Source organism: Chelonia mydas, chromosome 2 (assembly GCF_015237465.2).
Source record: "Chelonia mydas isolate rCheMyd1 chromosome 2, rCheMyd1.pri.v2, whole genome shotgun sequence".
Taxonomy (NCBI): Eukaryota; Metazoa; Chordata; order Testudines; family Cheloniidae; genus Chelonia; species Chelonia mydas.
In genome coordinates, this window is record NC_057850.1 from 19,543,402 (window position 1) to 19,569,574 (window position 26,173).

At 42.8% G+C, this 26,173-nt stretch overlaps 1 long non-coding RNA gene across 2 annotated transcripts in view; it reads right to left on the minus strand.

The window, feature by feature from the left end:
- The window catches only part of LOC114018506, a 241,240-nt gene extending 233,555 nt beyond the window's left edge, over window positions 1-7,685 (minus strand). For both annotated transcript variants that reach the window (XR_006288351.1, XR_003563816.3), the window contains exon 1: window positions 7,494-7,685. This is a non-coding gene — a long non-coding RNA (uncharacterized LOC114018506). The remainder of the gene's footprint in view (window positions 1-7,493) is intronic.
- Window positions 7,686-26,173: the final 18,488 nt, after the last annotated feature.

Genomic DNA, 26,173 nt, shown 5'->3' on the forward strand with positions numbered 1-26,173 from the left:
CACAGGGGGTCGCAAGTTTATTACATGGGGGTCATGAGCTGTCAGCCTCCACGCCAAACCCCACTTTGCATCCAGCATTTATAATGGTGTTAAATATATTAAAAAGTGTTTTTTAATTTATAGGGGGGGGGGGTCGCGCTCAGAGGCTTGCTATGTGAAAGGGGTCACCAGTACAAAAGTTTGAGAACTACTGTTTTTGAGCCTTTAGGGTTCATGTTTTCAAGCTTTTCACCATAACTACGAAGGCTAGAAACTCTTACTCCCCAAAGTGAAAGCTGGTGTTGGAAACCTAGCTCTTTCCTGTGACATTTACAGGGAGTTTTAGTTTTTTTAAATGACAAATGTTTTTAATCAAGTAAAGTATTGGCTATTTACAACAGCAACTCTAACTCAAAGATTTGTCTACGAATTACCCAGGATTTTGCTACAGTATGGTTATTTATGTAGTAAATATTAAGATTGCAATACAAGATTAAGATTAAGATTAGGAACTGTTGATTAATACCAGATGTAATGAATTCTAAACAATGACTCTATGAACCACCAAAATATAAGTGTGGATCCCTCTGGAGTTTAAATTCTGTAGCAGATTAGAAAGTTTGAAGCAAACCCTAAGGAACCCGAAGTTCAATCGCAGCGGGTACAGATGGTGAGAAGTTCATAGCAGTCACTCAGAAACTTCTAAATGCCTGGAAAGACAGTCTGTTCTATTCTACATACATTCTTATATTCCTCTCATCACTGTAGTATGTGAGGGCCTTCTGCATTAAGTGACATATCACACCTGGTCCATTCTCTCTCCCAGGGGGAGAGCTGAGTGTGCACTATAGTGTTTTCTTTTGTTGTTGTTGCTTCCAGAGAGATAGCAGCAGCATCACCATTTCTAAGCACTAAAAGAATGAGTCAGGCCCCAAAAAAAATCATACGTGTTTAAAAAATCCTGACATGTTACAAAATCAATGTAGGGTTTGGTGGGTTTTGACTGGTGTGGTTTCGTGTTTTGTTTTGGTTTTTGCTTTCTGGTTTCTGAGCCTCTAAAGAGCACTCACTCTTTTCAAGCTTTTCTTCCCAACCATGAGGCCTAGAAACTTACTGTTTTTAAAAACTGAAAATGGAGATTCTCAAGCTATCTCCTGATCCCAGCACCTAGGGCTTTCAGAAAGACACCAAATAGAGACCCTGATAAAACTTAGCTAGCAACGCAATGGCTGGCCCAGACTGACTACAGAATTAGTATCCAAGAAGGCCTTAATCCCAAGCACTCTGGCTACAAGGCCTGAAGAGTGCACCAGCACCATAAACCACAGTAGTTCAAAGAGTGGAAAAAACCTCTCTTCAGACCTTCAACTCCCTTTGTGGGAAATCCAAGTAGCCAATCACGGTAACCGGGTGGGAAAGACACCGAAGGACAGCAGGATGCTGCCTTCATCCCAGGCAGAAGCCGTAGAGTTACTTCAGCCCGACGACGCTCATGTTTTCCACGCACACACCTGCAGAGAGGATGGGACATGAAGGGGTTTCCCCCTCTCACAGACTGAAGCTGTCTCTATGCTAGAAAGGGTTTGCCAGCATAGTTATACGGGCACTGTTATCCCACCAGAGCCTTCTAGCGTGGAAGCAGTTCTATTTGTATAAAAGTTCTTACACCAATACAGCTTATACTGGCTCCCCCAACCAGCATAAGCTATACCAGTATAACTGCCTCTATACTAGGGCTTTACCAAAAGTAACCGTGCCCCGGGGCGGGGGGGCATTACCCCTTATCAATGACTGTAGACCAAGCATGAAGCGGAGTGTATTCCTGTAGGGCAGGATAAGGTGGAAGGGGACTGTGGGGATGAACAAACCCAGTGAAGAAGTTTGACTGTGGAACGTGGACAGTGGGGAAGAGGAGGGTGGGTATAATTTTATCTGCCAGGACTGGGAAGCAATTGAAATTTACAAGTTCTGCCTCTCCCTACAAGCTGCATGTTTGAGGAGGCGGCTATGGTGGCTTTAAGACATCTTTGCACCCTCTCAAACCTGGCATCACCCAGCGTAATTTAGATAGTCCAGGGGGACTAAGTCATGACAGCCTGCCTCTGGCCACAGCACTGCCTGGGATCGCCACAGTGCTGATGTGGCCACACCCTTCCCTCCCCAACCCTGCCCCCTACGTGCCCCCAGGCAGAGGTTTGTGACAGGAGTCCTTGGAAGGCAACTGTCCACAATGCCTGTGCTAGGAAAATCCTCTCCCAACCAGATATGGGGCTTTCAGGCGCCTTTTAGCTGTGCTGCCCATTACCTGTCGTAAAGGAGCCACAGCAGGGCTGAGGATCTCATCCCTACTCTTTTGATGAGGATCTCACCCCTATCTGTCATGTGCCTGTGTCAGACCGTCTCTGCCGTCAGACTGTAAGATCTTCGGGGCAGGGACCATGTTCTGTTCTCTGTACCATGCCTAGCACAATGAGGCCCTGGTCCCGGAATGGAACAGGATAGCCAGGCACTATGATAATGTAAATAAATAAGATACGTGAAGCAGCGGACTCCCTCCAGCACTGACCCATTCCAACCAGGCCCTGCCCATCTCCTTCCCTCTCACTACAGAACTTCCGTAACAGATGAAACCGGCTTTGTGCAGAGGAAAAGCTCCAAAATACCTAGGTTGTTTTGTTTTGTTTTTTAACGACTGCATTAAAGACATGGCAGGTTTTCTGGAGAGCAACCAAGAACTGGTCAGTAAGCCTCATTCATACTGATTGAACGTTTAGCTGGGACCCAATTATACACACCAGCTGTGCTATAGCCAATTTACAAATGCTTAAATATACGCAGGCTCATTTACAGGACACAAGATTAGCCCCGAAGTCCCTCCACCCCCACTGACTTCAACGGGAGCTGAGGGTGCTCAGCACCTTGCAGGAATATTCAACACCTTGCAGCATTCATCTCTATGAGCCTGAACTGCTGGGTTCTCTTGAGCAATGGTGTGGCAAAGCTAGGTGCATCTGGACCACTTCCCCTGCGTGGAGGCTGCACACACGCAGCTCTCTGCAATGGGCACAACTGGGGCCGGTCCTCACTGGCAGCATTGCTGAGCGGTGCTCAGCACTGTTGCACTTTCCATCCACATAGGCGCGTGCCACCCCTGTAGCAGAAGGGGTGTGGTGCCGGGTGGAGCTGGTGCCACACTCTCACAGATTTGTAATCCAGAAGGCAGCAGCAAAGTGTGGAGATGCTCCCCACACCAAATTCTCTTATGCCTACAGGCTGCCAACCCGGGGAGGCATCCATGCAAGCAGGGACCCGCAGGGTCCCAGTAGCTGGAACACGAGACCAGAGGCTGCACTATCCCTATCCCTTTTGGTCACGTTGCCCTGGGAGTGCACGTTGAGCGACTGGTCCCTATGACCCCTGAATCCTTTCCAGAGTCACTGCTCTCCAGAATACAGTCTCCTAATTCTGCAGGTACCGTCTGCAATCTCTGTTCCTAGATGTAAGGCCTTGCATTTGGCTGTATTAAAATGCATTTTTCTCGAATGGGCCCAGCTTACCAAATGCTTCAGATTACTCTCTATGACTGCCCTCACTTCCTTGTTATTTACCACTCCGCAAATCTTTGCGCCGTCAGAAAGTCCTCCGCCTCAGAGATGTGACGTGGCATGTAACAACCCAGCTTCTTTCTTTCCATCTGTTACCTTGTCAACAATGGAGGAAAAAAATCAGAGGCCAGCAAGTTCTCTCCTAACTGACTGCCAGCATTTGCGAAGTGAAAGAATCCAAGATTTCCCCAAGAAGGCTGCACTGACCTTACAGTAGTGATAATGCCAAAAATATCATTTTCTCCACTGAACTGGGTAAACAACAACAAGTACATTGCAGGCACTCGATCTCCATGCAGAAATTAATCAAGGATAGCTGCACATCTAAAACTCTATCTGAAGGCACTGCACTAAATGTCTTGATACAGTTCCATACATAAGTAAACAAACTAACTACAACAGTTATTTCTTTGTGAGGCACGGAGGAGGCAAGGGGGAGACAGACAATAAAATCCACCAACAAACACTTCTGCTCCAAAATGAAGTGTTCAATAGCTTCCCAATCAGGAAACGCATTTTCCTCTCTTCTATTTTATATTGTGCTCTGCTTACATACTGCTTATTTCACAAAGAATAATCTTGCAACATGCTATTATCCCTTACCCAGTGCAAAAACAAACGTCTCCCCTGTGCTTTCTCAATATTTCTCACTGTTGCACGACTACCAACCCAGTCCCACAGTGCTAACAGTGGGAACACTACTGGAATAAGAGGTATGTCTATCCTAGACTTAATTCAATTATATGTAACTTGTGTTACTTGAATCAACTCATGCAAACACTATTCAGTCCATCCTCATCTGGTATTCCTCTTTGTGTTTAGTGGACTTGCTATTCAGCATCTCATCCACATGAGTGCTGCATTCAATCACATTAGCAACAGTGACCTATGGTAATGAATCCCAGAATTCCTGGCACCACTCCAAATTGTGGTGCATTGTGGGTGACAGCAATGAGTCTAGGATGATTCCCGTGCACCCAGAGGGATTGTGGGAGCAGAGATCAAACTCCCAGAATTCCTCCAGGTTCCAGACACATCATCCCAGGACAGCAAGCCAGCATGTTTACTACTGTGTTGTCTAATTCTATTCGGAGAAGATCTACGTACCCAGTGGTAAAAACCCTGGTGGATACTGCAATTTAGCTACACAACTCCTCCCACTCTTGCTCTTTCCAGTGAAGCTACACTGGTGCTAGAACAACTTGAGAAGTTTTAAGAAAAAGGTCATTGTAAACAAATAGTGGTGTGTGTAAACCATCTGACATATTTGTCAGGACGCTGCTTGAGAAGCGCAGAGAATATCCATTATTGCTAACCTTGGTTCACATTGTTTGTGACTTTCCCTTCTAGGAATTCCACAAATAAAATTACTGCAATACACCTACCCAGTCCTGTGTACACAGCTCCTCTTCGATGCTAGGGCACTCTGTTCATACCCAAAGAGATATGGCCCTAATCCTCCAAAGATTTAAGTGTGTTTAACTCCGCAATCTCGGGCCTTAATTTGCCTACCTTACAGAGAGAGAGAATGAATTATAACAGAACCCCATGATTCAACTGCATCGTAGGAGACACCATCCACAGCCATTTTGTAAAGGGGTTAACACCTATGCAAGTGAGACAAGTTCACAGAAAAAGCTAGTCTTTTATTTTAAAGTAGAAACTGCGTCACTTAAGTAGGCGCGGATTCAGGAACCTACATCGCTGAAATCAAAGGAGGCTGGCCATTGACTTCAACAGGAGAAGGACTGAGCCCCTAGTTTCTCTGCTACGGAGTTTCCCCAGGCATCGTAAAGACATCAGCATGTGGATTTGACCGAGTTATGGCAAACAATTTAAGCCTGGTCTAAAACACCAAAACGTTGCAGCACTTTAATTATCCTGCCCGAGTCAAAACAATACAACCGCTCTACTACAGACATGTATCAGGACATTTTATTCCAGCAAAGGAATCACCTATACCACCTATAAGCACACACAGGCTCCGGGTTGTACCTCTGCAACTATATTAGTAATAAAATTTTAAAAACTGCATGCACAACTGATATTATACCAGTATAAGGCCTGGTCTCTACACAGGCTTTACACTTGCAAACACTGTGGGGGGGAGATACAGAAAAGGGCTGAGAACTAAATACAAACAGACCATTTTGTTTTAAATTATGCACAGTATTTTTGTTTCATTGATGGTGCACTGTATGTGCTGGAGTACTATTGTGGTACAAGGACAAATGCAAAACAATCTTTTGAAGCTCTTTGGGGCAGGAGCAATCATCTACCAGATGTGCCTACAGTGCTTACAACAATGTGGCCTTAACATGCTTGGCCTCATTTAAATGTTTAATAAAATAATATAAACAATGCACAGGGGGAAAGCAACACTGCATATGATGCTTTATAACAGTACCCTGAATAATAAACATTGACTGTATCAATTTCTACGGGTTACTTAGATATTTTTAAGCGAGGCTTTTCTAAAAATACATAAAATATTACAAAATATTTATAACTTTCATCACCAAGCAGAAATGCAGGACACGGTGATGTCAGCTAGATGGGACATTATAGGAGGAAAACAATATCCTCACATACTAGAAACCACAGGACATGCACATTTTGCATATTACATTAAACATACAGATAGTGGTGGCTAATTTACTGTAAAATATACCCCAAAAGACATATAATGCAAATGAACTATGGCTTGAAAATATTTTTTTAAAGAACAGGAGATGTATTAATTAAAAGGAATTGATGGACCTTTTCCATCTGTAAGAGCGGATTACTCATTATACCTGACCATAAATATGGACAAGTGAACATGTCTAAACTTGTCGATAGGAACATGATTTTAAAAAAAAAGCTTTACTAAGACTCTCAAATCTCATTCTGGGATTCTTCACCATGCTGCTCTTCTAAGATGTTATTTCATTTACCAATTACAACATATAAAGTGTTTAAACTATTGTGTATCTACAAAGGTCTCTAAATATGCATGCACACACATTTAATAAGCGGCCTTATAAAAACATGCAATTGCCATGGCTCTCGAGAAATGAGCACCTATGGGAAAATGTCCTTCGAGGGGCTATAAAGTATTTTCCCTGTCTATTTAGTTACAGGGCCCTGAAGAAGCACCATCCAGCAAAATCCAATTGCTCATATTAAAGATGGCATAAGCACCGACATTCCAGATCTGCAGGCTAGAATCTGAATGTTTAATATAAAACATATAGAAGCAATACTGAAATCGCTCCTAGTACAAGTCTGCACTTTGACCGAAAAACAGCCTGCATAAATGTAACTGGTGGAGAAAGCAAATCAGCAAGCTACTAAAACATGCACACTTTAAACTCAGACACACCACTTTCCTGACTCAAATGTAAAACAAAATGTAAAAGTTGCACAGCTACAAAAGTAAAAGAGGGAGTTTGCGTGCATTGATTTCTCTCTCTAGCTATCCTGTATTTGGAAAATAATCTGAACAAGGCGGGGGGGGGGGGGCAGGGAGATGGGGGATGGGCAAATCAAGCCTTGTCATTTCAATGCAATCTACACCCCAAACATTACCGATCTTATTATGACGATTCTGTATGTTTTAAAACAATCCTGATCGTTTCTTGCTGGATCTGCACTTTCTGTTTCCAAATTTCTATTTTTAGTCCATCTTTCACCAAGTGCTTTAAAACCTAGGAATTATCTCCTGGCACAAAGAATGCGATGACCCCACGAATCCTGCAAACACCCTGGCAATTTAGAAGTGCGATTAGTTTAGGTATATATTTAAAACAAAACAAAACAAACATCCTCCCCTCCCCCCCATTTATTTCAACCTTAGCAACTCACTGCGCATCTCTCCCCGGATTGCAAGAAGGAGTCCCAACGAAATCCTAACTAGTGCAAACTTACTGGCAATTTCAGGCTGTTTCCCACCATAAAATCCATTCCAGAGGGGTACAAAAGGGGCTTCCGAACGCGGCCGCTTTTGCAGCAAGAAGCTCAGCCTGCTGCCCATGTGCTCGCAGGAGCACGCGCTCCGCGCTCGCCTCAATAGAACGTTGCGCTGGCGAGAGGCTCTGTGACGTCACTGCCCCCAGCAGCTGATCCTGCCCCGCAGGCTGCAGCCTTAGGCGGAGCGGACTGATTACTGCCTCCGCCTCCAGCACCGGAGACGTGCAAAGGAACAGGAGGGCAAGGCCATCGCTGGAGCTGAGGGTTCCTGCCCATTCGGGACCCCGAAGCTGGACCATGAAAGCAGAGAACAGACCCAGCTGCTCTCACTGCACTAACAAACCCCCCATCCTGGAGCATCCCAGAGCAGGAGTGCCAGGAACACCCACATCCAGCACCTAGATCACGCTGGATCCAGCCAAATTTTGGCTCCAAACCCCCAAAGTCTAATGCCTGAGCAGATCTAGCTGTACAGTAGACCTAGCTGTTCCTTTTCTTCTTCAAAATGGGAGTTTTACTGACACGTTAAAAATATGCCAAAGTATGAGATTTAAAGGCAAGCTGTGTTTTTGCTGTACACAAGCTGATAGGCACCTTACTGTGGTGGCAAGAAACCCTGCAGAGATAATGTCATCTTAGAATGAACCAGTCAGTCACAGAATGAGCAGCCAGTGGTCTTTCCTGTGCATGTTAAATGGCAGAACAGGAGTCACCACTGGAAGACTCCCACCCTTTCCCAGAAGAAGGCTCTACATCCCAGCTGTTCTGAGAAACTGTGCATGGCCTTCCTGAACAAGTCCACCCCACTCCCCCCTTAAACTCTTCATAGCAGTATATGGTATGCCCATTCAGTTGCAGCAGTCCCAGCCTGGGTTGGATGCTAGCCAGGGACCCTCTGACTGCCCCAGCAAAACTCTGCACCCTGACACCTCTGGGCATAAGCACCATAGTCACAGACCCTGCATTTGGAGTCTGCTAGATCCCTCCAGTTTTGGGCCTTCACGTCCCAAATCCCATGGCATGAATAGAGAACAAGTTTAGGTCTTTTTCCTGCTGCAGCAAAAAAATCCTGGTCCTTGATGTACCCTTGTGCACAAGTGTTGCAAAAACCCAAATCCAGCATCTGGATCTTAATAATTTTGGGCCCCAAATTGTAGATCAGCTCTTAGATTCAGTTTTTGTACCAACTATATTGGTTTAGAAACCAATTGTACATTCCTCCCTCCCCACAGGTGGATGTACTTGTACCAGTATAAAGTGCAAATTTATTTGAGCATAAGCCTTCATGAGCTACAGCTGTAGCTCACAAAAGCTTATGCTCAAAAAAATGTGTTAGTCTCTAAGGTGCCACAAGTCCTCCTTTTCTTTTTGCGAATACAGACTAACATGGCTGCTACTCTGAAACCAGTATAAAGTGGTTATAGCGGTTTAGTTTATTCCTGCAAACGTGGAAATAGAAAAGAAGTGTAGCCACTCTTACTTTACTGGTATAATCTGGACTTTGGGGCATCCTGACATAAATAGCACTGGCAGGGCGGGGGGGAACACAGATAAGGGCATATGCTCCTTGTGAATGGAGGGGGGCAGCGAAGGGAGAGAAAGGGAGTGAGGAGACGTACTGAGACTCGGTCAGGGGAGCAAGGAAGGAAAGTCCTGGAGGTTCCTACTTGTTCCTGGGCCCATTCCACCCCTCTGGGTTCTGCGCTTGCCTCCACCCCTGCCCAGGGGGATGCACCCACAATATTTCCATTGCAGGGGCACGAGCACTCCCTGCACTCTTGGTTCCACTGCCCTGAAAAAGGGACCTACATCCTGCAGAATCCTGTCAATTTCAGTATTGCCAACCCCCACACATTCAAAAATCATGAGTCAGCGTCCCCACTCCACCCCCCCAAAAAATCACAAAATTGGCTTACAAATCATTGAATTAAAAGCAAAAGTATGCTTTTTATTTGCCTTATGGGTTTTGACTCTTAAGGGTCGATTTAGGTCATATTTACAAGCCTTTCTTTAAAGTGAAAGTTGAGAGTCTCAGGAATCTAAAAGCTGGAGCTGAATGAAAAATAATAAATATAGCAAGACTTGCAATTACATTACAAGAGATGGCCATACAGCAGTTTCTAACCCCAGCCCCCCAGATTAGAGTGGCCAGATGCCCGATTTTATAGGGACATTCCCAATAACATATTCAGGGGTTTGTCTTATGTAGGCACCTATAACCCCCACCCCCGTCCTGATTTTTCACACTTGCTATCTGGTCACCCTACCCCAAATCCTACTGTCTAACTAGAGAAAGTAGTGTAGTAGGCCATTAGCACACCAAAAATCCAGACCACGCTGCAAACTGATGCTGCAACACGGCAAAAACGTCTATCCAGAACTTGGATCCCAACTAGTTTTGTTATCCCAAACCCAAAAATTCTACCAGCTAACTAGAGGAGAAGGGTAGCTGTTCCAGTTCCACTATGAAAATCTTGATTCCAATGTAATCTAGCTCACAAGCACTGTAAAGACATATGTCCTATACCCAGAGCTTGCTGGATTCCACTATTTTTTGGCCCCAAACCTCAATTTGTACTTTCAATATAGACAAACCATATTGTCACTCTTTCTTGACCAGAAGAATCCAAGACTTGATACCTACCCCCCCAAACCATCTCTGGAAAGAGCAATGAAAAATACAAATACTTGCTACATGGGTCTTGCTGGATCCAGAAAACTTGGGACCAAACACCTCTAATTTCTACAGCATAAATGGAGACCAAATGTAGCTGCCCCAAGCTCACCACAAAAATCTGGTCTTGTACACATCTTTGCACATGAACTATGGAAGAATCCAAATATGGACCTGGATCTTGCAAGATCTCATCCATTTTTTCATCTAGATCTGCAAAGTGTTACCTTCTAGATAGACAACAAATGTAACCATCCTTTTGAATCAGTATTCAGTGTACTGAAATCTTCAAAGCAGTCTTGGAGATTTAGACATCTGTCTTCCATTAAAATTTGTTTGAAATTAATGGAAGGTATGTGTCCAAGTCCCCTAGACTGCTTTAACATCTCAGTCAACAACTGATGTGCCAAAGCCACCTATCGTGTGATTATCTACATGTGCTAGACCAGTTCTACTGCAAAAATTCAATGCTATCGTATGAAATTTGGCTGCATCTGGAAAGGTCAAAGTGTCCGTTGCTACACATGCCTGTTTGTTGCATATGTGTAATCAGAGATTTCACTCAATTTAATAAAATCGCTAGAAATGGCATGGCCTGGGTAATGTAAATGTAAATTACTCACTCTGTAGTGTGGTAATACCCTAATAAATAGAGAGAACTGATAATTATATTACTGTATAATGTTTCTTTTATAACAAAAAGCTTATTTTAATGATTGTTGTATTGTCTCTGATATTTATTTACATGGCTAGGATTTTTAAACCTATTACAACTAACAACTAACTAACTAACTAATTAACTAACTAACTCAGATAGATAGATAGATAGATAGATAGATAAAGTGTCAGATCTGGGCTACTGCAGTTTCACTGGGGTTTGGCACTGCTTTCACAGTTGGATGTATCAGTGCCTTTATTTTCCTGGTCAAGTAGCTCTAAAGGTCTAGGATGAGATTCTCAGATCCAGCCAAACTGCACTTGTCAGAGGATTGGGTATGGTGGGGTGAGGGAAAGGTAGCTATGAACCCAGATTCTGGTGCTGTCTGGAGACTTGAACATTTCAAATCCATTACAGTTCACTGGTAAATGGCCTTATGGCCTGATTCAAACCCTACGGAAGTCCTTAGAAAGGCTCCTATTGAATTCAATGAGCTTTGATCTGAACTTTACTCCAAGGGACTATTTGGGCAGCCAAAGAAAATAAACCACAGGCTTTTCCCCCAAAACGTCTCTACTCCAGGGGCTTGGAGAGGGATGGAATAAAACCATGACACCAGTTCTGCACTACCTGAGGATTCCCCCTATGAGGGTTAGGCTGGCTTTGTAACTCCTGGCAGCTGGCGTAAAATACAGACTCTGGGTTCCTAACGTATCAAAATGCAGTAGAAAAAGGATTTTACTACCTTCCCTCTCAATAGTCTCCCTCCCTCTACTCATTTCTTACCACATTTTAGAGGAAGAAAAAAATACCCCGTGACAAAAAAAAACCCCTGCGTCAAACATTAGCCCAAAATAATGTAATTTTTCACAGCTCTACCAGCTTGTAAAAGTGAGCACTAACACCATCTTAAACATAGTGCTGGGGACGTGGGGAGGCACACACATCTACATATGTAATTTGCCTAAGATGATAAAGCATCAAGAACAAAACTAATAGGCGAGCCCCAGCTGCTGGCCTGTGTTTTGGGGACAAGGCACTTTGGAAAGTGGCTCTCATTTGACATAATCAAAGAAAATCATCTCCAAAATCACGGAAGGTCACCCCTGATTCCTTCCCAGAGTGACTTCGATGAAAACCTGTAACTCCACTGAAATCAATAGGGTAGGATGGTGTTAATTAAACATCACTAAGCACGTGTAAGTAGATGTAAGAGGCAGCGTTAGATCAGGCCAACCGCAAAAATCATGAAAGCGGCCCAGAAATGACGAGGTTTTTTTAAAAAAAATAAGTAATGTTTTTGAGTTGTCTTACAACCGTTTAACCTCCATCCCCAATGTGTAGCGCTCCAGCCCCTGCCCTGCATCAACTCTGCCCACCCTGCTTCACAACAGTGCTACACCCCTTGCCTCCCCCAGCTCACCTCTGTGCCTGCAGATGCAGATTCTTCACCCACGCCCAGGCCTAGAAGGAGGTCAGCTGCAGGGGGTCATCACATTCTCCCCAGGCTTAGGATGAGGGTAGCTCCAAAGGTTCTCCATATGCCACCAACCCCAACCTAGGGAGAGGTCAACTGTAAGGGAGCTTGAGTCTCCTCCTTCCCAAGCTTGGGTTCCAGCATTAGAGAGGAGCCAATTCATTTTTCACAGATGGGGAAGGAGGAGCAGAGAGGCCCTGAGCTGCCGCCTCTTGCTGCTCCCTTCTCCTCTTAAGACAATACTGTCCTCTTGCTCTACCCCTTCTGATACTCAAAAACTCTCTGTTCCTGAGGGAGAGGGGTGAGAGTGCCGCCTGCCTCTTGCAGCAGATGTGATTGGCTATTCTTCAAAATCTCAGCTTCATGTAAAAAAAACATAGCCCTCATATTTGTGAAGTTAAGATTGAAAACATGCCCCACTGCAGTGGTGCCTGCCTGAGTCTGCAGAGAGCCTGACCCAATTGCTCTGAAAGGTGACCTATCCCCTTCAAAGTGATACAGAGCCTCGAAGAAGAGGATAAAGAGCTTGACTATGAAATGATAGGAAGCCAGAGAAGAAATTATCTAAGTGAGGAGACAACTTTAGCAGCATTATATTAGCCAGACTGGGCAGGAGAACCATTGAGATGAAGAGACAGAGTTGCAAGGTACAGTTCAAGGGAAGGGTGTAACAGGGCTCTCTTAGACTTCCTCAAACAGGTTGGATGCTTTCCAGCTTTATAAGCACCAGTGTGTTAGTCTCCTCCCCCGCTTCAGCCTTGTGCAGAAACATATAAGTAGACATAAACTTCCCCCTTAGCTCAAGTTCCAGGAAGGGGAAGATCTTCTCACCCTGAGAGCCTGTATCCCCTAACCCCTGCCAGCTTTTTCCCTTCATGCTTCCTTTGGGTCCCTTAACTGTTTCCAGTAGAGGGGCTGATTGTCCTCATTAGCTCATCAGCCTCCTGCCTAATTAAGCCATTGAGCACCCATTTCCCAATTAAATCCACTCCGGGGCGGGTGGGAGAATAGTTAGTATGCTAGTGACCGGAGTGCTGGGTCAGCTCTAGGCTCCTAGCACTGTCACAGGGGTGGTAACCAAAATCAGAACAAGGGACTTTGCAGCAGTGATGGAGAAGAAGGTGATACAAGAGAAGAAGCAGCAACAGGATTTAGATCCCAGTCCAGCTTCCACTGAAGCAAATGAGAACTGAAGAATTGCGTCCTTAGTGAGAACTTGTTCCATGGAGGGAGAAGGAGAGAAAGAAAACCTGATGACACAGGTTATGAGCCTTCAAGAGGAGAAGGAGAGCAGAGTTGTCCACAGGGGTAGAAAAGTCAGGAAATAGAGAGAACCTTGGCTGAGAGAGAAGAATTTTTGGTCTTGATATACAAGGGTCAGTGGAATTCCATGAAAACCAGTGCTGTGGCACCAGCACTGGATCTGACTGTGACTGGTGTCCCCCCCCCGTGCCTCCTGGAACTGGGGTACCACTGAGACCCCTGACCCACCAGCCTGGGCTCCTTCTCACACTGTACTGCTGTGACAACCCGCAAAGCCCTCCAGCCTGCACTTCCACCAGCATTCATACAGGTACATGAGTACAAATAGGATAATCATATTCAGCAAATCATAACTTTTTCAATGACACCTCCCATGACTTACCTTGCATAAAATGTGTCATAATTATGCTATAACCATATCATAATAATATCACTATGAAGAATATGGGGTGCAGTGTCACACTGATCCCCTAAGATATTGGAGGGACATCTATGAGGAAATGACTGAGAAGTAATAGGAGATATGACACTGCGGTCGGGGACAGAGATCTGGTTCTTTGGGCCCTCTGAGGAAGATGACATATAAACAGCAGATTAAATGCCATGGCCGCACAAAGAGCACCTTTGTTTTCTGACATCCTGTTGCTAGGGTATTAGATTCCTAAGAAAATACTTATGGTGGAGACGGTGTCAATGCTTGACTAATTGTAGGCAATAGGCCTATATTATATCAGAGCATGGAATCTCTAGAAACAATGGAGAAGCTTTACCTCTCCTTTCATTGGTGCTAGAGGGGACCCTGCCTTTCCTGTTCCTAAATCGCAAAGATAGAAGTGTTGAATTTGTCATTCATTCTTTTGCATCAGTGATTGCATTAAACATAATAAACAGGTTGGGCCAGCCAATCTGGCAATAAGCCATTGTGGTGTCCCCATGCCCTCTCTCTCTATGATCCTTCATTTAATTTCATCTCACTGTCTGCAACAAACATATAACATTCTCATGCATTATTTTTCCAGAGAGAATAACACTGACCACTTGAGAACTGCCAGCACAGTTTGCTGATATTGAGCTAACTCATGGCTTTGTCACAAGCCCTGAGCAAAGGCAGGTCCTTGTGGTGCTGGCCCAGTATCAGAGCGGGAGGTAGATAGTAACTGTCACAATTTGTCTCCTGTTTTCTGCTTTGCTCTGGGGGTGGGAGGTGGGGTAATACCCTGCACCAGGTCTATACATCATGCACCATAGGTCCCCAGGACACAGGTGCAACTATGCTGGCCAATGAGGTAGAGCCAATGTGCTGCCCACTCCTTGCCCCTACCCTCTCACACACATCAAGTGGGGACACAGCAGCTCTGAGGAAGTTGCTCTCCTCCTGGCTCAACTACCCATGAGATGGATTGCCCACAGAGAAGAGCCTTATACCACCTTACGTCTTTGGATGGCCATGCAAGGTGGGCCGTGACTTGGCCTATAAAGTTTAGTGGGTGCATATTTAAACCACTGTGTTTAAAAAGAAGGCGTCTACCACTGACAAATACATTGCAAAAATAATTGTACCAATTGCAGATTTAAGTAAAAAAGGATCAATTCAGAATGCTGCTGCAAAGATCATTTTCCTAGCCCTTGCTTTGACCAAGTCACCCCGCTCTTTGCACCCCCTTCCACTGGCTCCCTCTTCTCGAGCACATCAAACATAAACTACTTGTCTTCACTTTCAATGTCATTCACAACGTATCACCTTCTCTCACTCAGTATTGAAAGGTCCACTCCTGCCTCCAATTGGTCTATGATGTCAGCCTCCATGGCCCACTTCCAAACAAGCACCTTCATGCTTTGTCCCATGCTGCCCCTCACACTTGGGAGAAACTCCTTAAACGTCCACAAAACTAGCTCATTATCCTCCTTCAAAGCCCTCCTTCAAACTGTCCTTTGGTGTGATGCCTGCAAAACTGTCGCATTGTTTCTTTTACTCCCCCATCTCTCTGCCTCCATCTGTTGTCTCTTGTCTTAGATTGTAAGCACTTTGGGGCGGGGATTGCCATTTTATTCTGTGTTGGTACAGCCTCTTGCACAGAGGGGTCCTGATCCGTGATTGGGGCTGCTAAGTGCTACAGTAATACAACTTAATAAATAATAGTAATAAAAAATAGTCCCAGCACTTACCTAAAAATATAAATATCGGTATTGCTTCCCCACAATATACTAATTGTTAATAATAAATGCAGTGTTTTGTACATACAAATCAACTTACTTTCAAGGATCTGAAGCACTTTACAATCATTAGTTAGAACAGTGACTAATTAATTATTACAATGCCCCATGAGGATGGCAAGTATTATTATATCCATTATACAGTGATGTAAAATGGGGCACAGAGACATAAAGGGTCTACCTCAGGTCAAGTGACAAGTCAGTAGCAGAATCAGGAATAGAGCCCACTGACGTAAAACTAGTGTAACTGGGAATCAGACCCCCAGGAGTCTTGCCCCCTCCCCTCCACCCCAGTTTCCTACTCTCAGCATTGGACTATAGACAGGACTGAGCAAATTACCCAGATAATTCTAGCTGATGTCACAAACTGTATCATGATTCTTGACCCTTAATCACCGTTAAACAGATCAAAACAGAAATAACAAGTAATGAGATGAGAACTGCAGATTCTAAAAATACAAGCACATTCTTCCCATCAGATCTAATTAGATTTGCCAGAAATCAGTGTGCATTGATCTGTGATTTAAACAGTATGTTGATTACAAATTTCCATGACAGACATGGTTATACAGATACTTGACTAGACTACGAATTAGCTTCTTCAGTGGAAACTCTCAGTACATTTTTTCAGTGCACTCTGCCATAGACAGCGTTTAATCCTAAAATCAACACACAATACAATTGTTTAAGGTTTGCTAGGATTTCTGTTGAGCACCCAGCAAAGAAGCTAGGCAGCCAGTGTATTCATGTTGATCATCAGTCTTTGTTAATATCAACATCTCATTTTGAACCACACATCTAAGCAAACTGTAGTCTGCTCTGGGAAAAGATCTTTCATCTGCAAGGAAGAAAGCTTTTTTTGATGTCATGCTGCATAGCATCATCTCAACAGTAATGTGTAGGAAAAAAAGATGCCTTGTAAAAAGAACATAGGATAAATATAACATAATTCCAGATAACTGACACCTCACAGATGTTATGCTTGGTTAATTGCCTTCTCCCCAGCATCCACTTTCTGTAATTTGTTAGTCTCTAAGGTGCCAAAAGTCCTCCTTTTCTTTTTGTCCTCAGAATGTAGAAGGAATGTTTAATTTCTGGTCTCGAACCACAATGTTAAAGTCACGCTGCTTCTCTGTTTATAATAGTTTGTGCCAAATGCTTGCGATGCATTCAAAGGAATGGAGATGAGACAAATCAGATCAGAAATCAGAATGGCTACGTTTTAAGGGTGTGGAGCCACACATTCCAACAACACAGGAGTCAATAGGTTGGGACTTTCAAAAGCATTCAGCATTGGCTAGCTCTGCTCCCACCAGAATGTGGGAGCTTTTGTAAATTCTACCCAGAAAGACTGAGCCGCCCAGAGAGTTTAAACATCCGTGCAAGGTTTAAGAATTTTATTAAGATGATGTTAAAATAAAAAGAAAACGGTACAGAGTTTAAGCATAGAAGTTTCTGGTTATCAGGGAATAACGTACAGATTATCAAGGGGTGCAAAGTTTGGTTTAGGATCAGATGGCGTAAGGAATGCATAATCTGCTATATCCCCAATTGGGGGTTAACGGGTCAAAGTACGGACATTGAGATATGAGGGTATGTTGTTCATATAATGGCTATGTTCAGGTGTGGAGTATAATGAGTGGATATGATGATGAGGATGGATTTACCCTCATTTGGTGAGATTTAATGTTCAGTGAGTTTATGGTTCCAGTTCATATGGTCCAATGGAAAAAGTCTCTCATTCCCTTTCTTGTAGCTGATGAATGATGTCACTCCGGCTCACGCTTCCTGGTACTGTCGGTGGCTGGTGATGTGTTCGATGTAGATGTCCCTGGACCATCGGATGGTGTCCGAGACCATGAGGCACCGCTTGAGCCGTGCATAGCGTTGACCGATCCCACAGGTCCACAGCACACGCTCGTTGCAGGGGTCCCAGGCGCCCAGGGCTCTGACGATCAGGCATCCATCCTCTGAGCTATCCATTCCCCATGGACATAGATATTTTCAGCCTGAAACCCTTATTGCCTTAGTTAACAAAGCCAAAGAGGAGGGTCTTTTTGGTCTACTAAGGAGAAGTGCTGATCAGCTGATCATTTAAAGTAATGGGAACTGCACATCCTCAGGGCCTTTGAGAATGGAGCCATTTTGTATTTAAACATAAAAACAAACAAATAAACAAAAAACCAACCTACCTCCAACAGCAGCTAAACCCTCAATCTTAGGTATGGTCTAAATACAGTTTTTGTCCTGGTATAGTCATTAGGGGTAGGATTTTGTACAACCCTTTAGCATGGACACAGTTATACCAGTATAAGTGTATGTCTAGCAGTATCACTTACTCCCTTTCCTATATGAGAATAAATTATACCCGGGTAAGCATTTTCATACCAATATAGCTTTGCCTATGCTAGAGGGGTTATACTGCTTTAGTTATACACCAGTTTGGTTAAAGTGGCACAATTTTTGTGTGTAGACAAGGCCTCAGCTGTTGTCTACACCGTGGATAGCACCACTGGTGGCCAGCTATGAATGCAGGTGTCTCACTGCAAACCCTTTGTGTAGACAGGGGAAAAAATACGCACCAGTGTAGCCCATCTCTACCTGAAACCAAGATAAACGACACTGGTGCAAATTGTGGATTAAAGTGCCTTTGCCCACACCCGTTAGGGGTTTGTACCACTGCTGCCGTATAATTACCTGTTCACTGATGGCTGGAACCAGGGAAAATCTCCAGTGCAGACAAAGCCTGAGTTTAGCACTATGTCCATCCCAAGGTGCTCTTGAAACCAGTTAAGTAAAAATGCATCAGGCTACCTTAAACCTGTTTAAATTGTGTCCACACTACAGCTCAAGCCAGTTTTAAAATTGGTTTAGCTGAGCTGGTTTTAAAACCAGTTAGAAAATGTCATCGATGTCAAGGCCAGAAGGGGCTATTATGCTCATCTAGTCCAACTGCCATCAAATCATAGGCCATACAAATTTACCCAGTAATTCTTGCTTCAATGCACAGATTAAAATAAAAGAAAAGGAGGACTTGCGGCACCTTGGAGACTAACAAATGTATTTGAGCATAAGCTTTTGTGAGCTACAGCTCACTTCATCAGATGCATACAGTGAGCTTTAGCTCATGAAAGCTTATGCTCAAATACAGTTGTTAGTCTCTAAGGTGCCACAAGTCCCCCTTTTCTTTTTGCAGATACAGACTAACACGGCTGCTAGATTAAAATAAGGATCTGTAGTGGAGATAGGCAGTTAGAATGTTTGCAAAGGAAACAAAAAGCCCCCATTGAGAAGAGATGAGGAGATAAATTCTGGGATGCTCGATGAACTGGGCAGTCGAGCTAGTGCTATCAAAAATAAATGAATTAAGGTAAAGTGAAGATAAAGATTTAAATAAAGATTATAAACCCTGGGCCTACTGAAGCCAATGGGAGCGTTGCACCTCACTTCAGTGAGGCCAAATTTTCATTCTCAATGTGAAGCAAAATAAGAAAAGTCGCAAACTGTCGGATTCTTTACCAAGAGCAAAATGAAATAGGGAGTAAGAAGCCTGGGTGAGCGAATCACAGAAAACAAAGACTGACTGACAGCTAGCAATGGAAAAAGGATAACCAAGTAATCGAGATAAAACCATCCGCTGACATAAAGGGTTCTAACGTTTAGGACTCTGTTCTGCTCCCATGGAAATTAATGGGAGTTTGGCCATTGACTTCAATGAGAGCAGGAGCTGGCCTGAAAAGGAGATAAAATAATAATAATAAAAAAACCTCCCACAGCCCTGATGCTGCAAACTGCTTTCCATCAGCATAACTCGCACCTGCACAGAGTCGCAATGAAGTCAGCGAGCCCTTTGCTCTTCTGCTCTTGATCCTGAACAGGCATAGGGCAAATATTTGCTGATTTGTCATTTTGCAGGAGTAACACTGGGGGGTCACGCACCATACTGAGATTATAGATTTAGGAAAGCAGAATTGGAATAGGTAATTTCATCTCTCATCAAACACATGAATACTGTCATAAAATCCAGGCTGTGGATAAATACAGAAACCCTTACAAGAAGACAGAGAGGAATTCCATTCTGATCTACAAAGGTCTGTGAATCAGAAAGTTCTTCCTCTTTCCCAAAAGCATACGGGGGAAAAATGTTTTTCAATAACATTCAAATTTTACAGAGAGGGAAATTTAATCATGATACGTTGCACATACAAATAATTTTGCTGTCAGTTTCGTTTCACAATCCTTTCATAAGATATTCATTACAGCCTTTCAAAACAGTCTTGAAAATGTACCATCTAGGCACAATACAATAATATTATCTCGCTCTTTAACATAATGATTAATGATAATGAAAAAGCCTAATAGGGTTTTACTTGCGCTCAAAGAAAAATATTACTCTCCTCAGATGAGAGGAATTTTGCAAGGCTGAATTCGTATTATAAAACAGTGTGATTTATCAACCTAATATGATCTTATGTCTTTGAATCCATTAGGAATCTCAATGTCTATAGTCAATAAATGATGAATAAATAACAATTAGCAACTGATGTTATTTTTTATTCATTTGTAGTGAACAAAATTAAAGTTGATTACAGTAGAAAAAGAATATTTTGGCAATAAACATTGCTTTTGCTCTTTCAAAGATGGGTTTTAGCTGTAGTGTAGCATTGTGGGGTCTTGTTTAACAGTTGAAGGGGTTACTTCAGACCTTGCAGAGTCCAGCTCTGGATTCTTTATAAGAACATGAGAACGGCCATACTGGGTCAGACCACAGGTCCATCTAGCCCAGTATCCTGTCTTCCGACAGTGGCCAATGCCAGGTGCCCCAGAGGGAATGAACAAAACAGGTAATCATCAAGTGATCCATCCCCTATCACCCATTAGCAGCTTCTGGCAAACAGAGGCTAGGGACACCATTCCTGCCCATCCTGGCTAATAGCCATTGATGGAACTATCCTCCATGAACTTATTTAGTTCTTTTTTTGATCCTTGTTATAATCGTGGCCTTCAAAACATACTCTGGCAAGGAGTTCCACAGGTTGACTGTGCGTTGTGTGAAAAAATACTTCCTTTTGTTTGTTTTAAATCTGCTGCCCATTAATTTCATTTGGTGACCCCTAGTTCTTGTGTTATGAGAAGGAGTAAATAACACTTCCTTATTTATTTTTTCTCCACACCAGTCATGATTTTATAGACCTCTATCATATCCCCCCTTAGTCGTCTCTTTCCCAAGCTGAAAAGTCCCAGTCTTATTAATCTCGCCTCATATGGCAGCTGTTCCATACCCTAATAATTTTTGTTGCCCTTTTCTGAAGCTTTTCCAATTACAATATACCTTTTTTGAGATGGGGCAACCACATCTGCACGCAGCATTCAAGATGTGGGTGTACCATGGACTTATACAGAGGTAACATGATATTTTCTGTCTTATTATCTATTCCTTTCTTAATGATTCCCAAAATTCTGTTCGCTTTTTTGACTGCTGCTGCACATTGAGTGGATGTCTTCAGAGAACTATCCACAATGACTCCAAGATCTCTTTCTTGAGTGGTAACAGCTAATTTAGACCCCATCATTTTATATGTATAGTTAGGATTATGTTTTCCTATGTGCATTACTTTGCATATGTCAAAACTGAATTTCATCTGCCATTTTGTTGCCCAGTCACCCAGTTTTGGGAGATCCTTTCATAGCTCTTTGCAGTCTGCTTGGGACTTAAGTATCTTGAGTAGTTTTGTATCATCTGCAAATTTTGCCACCTCACCGTTTATCCCTTTTCCCAAATCATTTATGAATACGCTGAATAGCTCTGCTCCTAGTACAGACCCCTGGGGGACACCACTATTTACCTCTCTCCATTCTGAAAACTTCAGTGGGAGCCTTGAGTGTGCAAGGAATGTCTTTGCTAAGCACCTTGCTAGATAAATGCAAAGTATTATTGTATTATTAATTGATTTACTTACTTTATCCTCTGGACACTCTTTTACTCCTGATTTAAAAATGAAGCCTCGCTGAAGTGAAAACAAAAGCAAATCAGTGGCAGAAAATGATAAAAAATGTGAAATAATGAAATAAAAGTCATAAAAATTAGGAATGGAAAAGAGCTCTCATATATTCCAGCCCCTTCAACTCTTCTGTATGTTGTCTAGCGGGTTGTCCTGTCTGATTTTCCAATTTTAAATACTTTGAGATGGTCTTTCCACATGCATGCTTGCTAGACGTCATTGCTTTGGAGAAGTCAGGTTGTATGTATAGATATAGATATATAGTCAGTATACTGGGTTTTTCTTCGGTATATTTGTGGGATAAATATCAGTGAAAAATACAGAGACCAGAACCATCAAGGAAAAAGGTAGACAGGAAAATAATGAGAAATAGTGTGGCCGAGGAAGTAGCATAGATCCTGCTCCTGCAATCGGAGCCACACAAACAGACCCTTGTGCATGCCTGTAGCCCCACTGAGTAATCCATGCTGCAAAACAAGGGACTACATTATAACTGGGACTTGCATAGGCACAAGGGAGCTTCCGCAGAAATATGATTGCAGGACTGGGGCTTTAGACTGAGGCTGTGTCTACATTACTAGTGCTTCAGCGGTACATCTACAGCACTGCAGCTATGCTGCTCTAGTGTAGACACTTGCTGCAGTAACAGATGGGACTTTCTGTGGTTGTAGTAAATCCACCTCTCTGAGAGGCAGTAGCTAGGTCAACAGAAGAATCCTTCTGTCAACCCAGCTGCCTCTACATTGGGGGCTAGATCAACCGAACCACATCACACAGAGCATGAAATTTTTCAGTTTTAGGTGTAGACCAGGCCAGAGTAAAACATGACACAACTCTCTCTTTTTAACCTCCAGTCAGTGAAAGAGCCTGTAGTAGCCGTATGGCTTTGGTTACTCAAACCCCAGAACCTTCACAATGGCTGTATAAAGTATAATACCTAGAAGATTTTTTTCTGCCTGCTATTTTGGTCCTCTTTCATCAAGGGTGTATTAACATGAAGGAAGCTGATGGGGCTAATTAGTTCCAAGCAGGGAATTGTGCTGTATTAATTTAATTGCTTGAAACTCTTTATTATCCAGTGAGATTGCTCCATTTTTACAGCTTATATTTTAAAACCTCTTCAGTCATAGCACCTAATCCTTTTTTTCTTTTTGATCCTACAGGGAAATCATAATTCCACATAATTGGAACAGTGAAGTTTTAGCTAGAAATTATACTTGGTTTTGTGAGAGAAAGCTCTTGCCCAGCACTGCTGGGGAGGAGCTGGGGGTCCTATGTACATGTAGGTACCTATGACATAGGGAAAGGTAGGAGGGAGGTCCTGGATGCCAAATTTAGGCTGCTATGCAAGAGATTAAAGTCCAGGACCTCCATGGTAGCATTTTCTGAAAGGCTTCTAGTTCCATGTGCATGGCCAGTTAGGCAGGAAGAACGGCAGGGTCTCAATTCATGGATGAGATGATGGTGGTCGGAGGTGGGATATAGGTTGACTAGAAAGTGGGGAAACTTTTGGGAAGGGAGGAGACTATACAGGAAGGACGGGCTCCACCTAAACCAAAATGGAACCAGATTGTTGGCATATAAAATTAATAAGGTCGCAGAAGAGTTTTTAAACTAAGAGCTGGAGGAAAGCTGACAGGTGCAGAGGAGCATAGTTTGGACAGAGACATCCGTAAGGAGATGATTTGTTAAAGGGGATACTCTATATCCTAGTAAAGCGGAGAGGACAGAAGTTGGTAAAGTACAAGTAGGAACTGAAATAAAGAACAGTCACATGAAGGCAGACAACTAAATATTGGCAAATTTTGTAAGTGCTTATATACAAAAGCTAGAAGTCTAAATACTAAGATGGGTGAACTTGAGTGCCTGGTATTATATGGGGATATTGATATAATAGGCAACACGGAAACTTGGTGGGACAATAATAATCAATGGGACATAGTAATACCAGGATACAAAATCTATAGGAATGACAAATATAGGAAAAATCTGAAATGAATCCAACTGTACCATAGAATCTCTATGGATAGAAATTCCATGCTTGAATAATAAGGCGATAGCAGTAGGGATATACTACCAACCACTTGACCAGGATGGTGATAGTGATTGTGAAATGCTCAGGGATACTAAAGAGGCTACAAAATCAGAAAACTCAGTAACAATGGAGGCTTTCAACTATTCCCTTATTGACTGGGTATATGTCACCTCAGGATGGGATGCAGAGATTAAATTGCTCAACACCATTAATAACTGCTTCTTGGAGAAGCTAGTCCTGGAACCCTCAAGGGGGGAAGCAATTCTTGATTTAGTCCCAAGTGAAGCAGAATCTGGTCCAAGAGGTGACTATAGCTGAATCGCTCAGTAATAGCGACCATAATATAATTAAATTTAATATCCTTGGGGGGGGGGAGAATGGGAGGAATACCAAAGAAACCCACCACCATAGTATTTAACTTCAAAAAAGAGAACTGCACAAAAGTGAGGAAGCTAGCTAAACAGAAATTAAAAGGAACTCTCACAAGAGTGAAATGCCTACAAGCTGCGTGGAGACATTTTATAAACACCATAACACTAAATGTGCCCCCCAAATAATAGTTTAAACAAAGAGTAAGAGGACCCCAAAAATGCCACCATGGCTAAACAATGATGGTGTGGAGAAATCATGACCGGTGTGGAGAAAGGTGAATTAAAAACAAAATGCCAACAGTGGGAAGATTTTGCACTGAAACTCAGATGGACAAAAATGTCAACAGTATCATATGTCATGACCTAGCCTTTTCTCCCAGATCCATACAGAAGAAGAGAGAGTTTTACAGTGTGTATATACAATTCAAAGCAGTCGATGAAAGATAACTCTCTTTTATTTTATTTTATTTTATTTTATTTTAACCCTTTTATTATATTTATTATTTACAATACAGTTAATGCCATTTTTACATTGTCTCTTTTCAGTCAGTCCCCATACTTTAACAATAAAATACTTACATTTACTTTGCATGCGTATAATACCAAAGCCTGCAGCCTGACTGACTCATTTTCTGATCTTTCCAGATCTCTTGAGCTAAGCAGGTTGAGGCCTGGTCTGTGGGTAAACCTCAAAGGGAAAGCAAGTGGTGCTGTTTCAGTAAGTGGTGCTTTTCTTTCAGAATCACTCCTGAATCCATGCTGCAGCATGGTTCTAGGAGGCACTGAACAGCTGGAAGTGCTGTCTTTCTGATGAGATGTATAACCTAAGCTCTGGATATGCATCGTAATTAAAAATCCCAGGGTGAGTTAAATTGGTGAGTTAATTTCAGTGTTCTATCTTAATTCCAGTTTAGGGTGATTCCAGTTTGCCTACCTCCAATTCTCCTTTTAATGTAAATTGGACATATTATTCTTCACTTCCATCCCCCAAGCTGTCATGGAATATTATTGGCTGCCATGGTCCACCATGCGAATGGCTACTCTAGTGGTTGGTGAATGATCTCTAGATACATACACAATGAGATTTTCCAAAGTGCTCAGTGTTGGCCCAGCTCTGTTTCAATTGAAGGCATGGTGAACTGCCATTGACTTTAATGGGCACAGAATTAGATCAATGCTCAGTGCTTTTGAAAATCCTAACCATGTGTCCTAAAATTAGTTGGCTGGACAGAAATGACATGCTAGAGAAAGAGATGATGGAATACTACAACTCCGTATTGTTACATTTTAATGACCAAAGTGTGTCACGCAGGCAAATTTATTCTCACTATTAAGGACTATTTCTGAGTCCCACCTAGTTTGTTTTTTTTACCACAATTTAGCACAATTTGCTGCTTTTGCTGTTGCTTTTGCAACAGATATTGTTTGAATGCTCAGGTAGAACTGGAAGAGCAGAGAGATGGAGATAAAAATGCTGCTTGTGTTTTAAACATTGTTGTGGTACAGATGTTTGGCAAGCTTATTACGTTTCAAGACCGAGTGCCTTCTTTTACAAGCTTATCAACCTTTATTGCTCCAAAAACAGCAGCAGAAAGTAACACTTCCTTCTCTATATACAATGCATATCCTGCATCTTGGCAGGGGGTCAGACTAGATGACCCCGGCAGTTTCTTCTAACCCTATGATTCTAATGCATCACTAACTGAATCCATCCCAGAAACTCCTTTGGGATATCTCATTTATTCCCAACCTGTTACATGAACTGTGGAAGTAGAAGCAACCTCTTCTTTGCTGCAGCAACGGTTTTATGACAACTTGAAGTTTTTTCTTGACCTCAGGTACTATTTTTAACCCACTTTTTGCTATGGCATTTAGATACAATCATTTTAAAACACGGAAACACTCATAAATCCTTGGGATCTCCTAAAGCAGATGAAAAGGTCG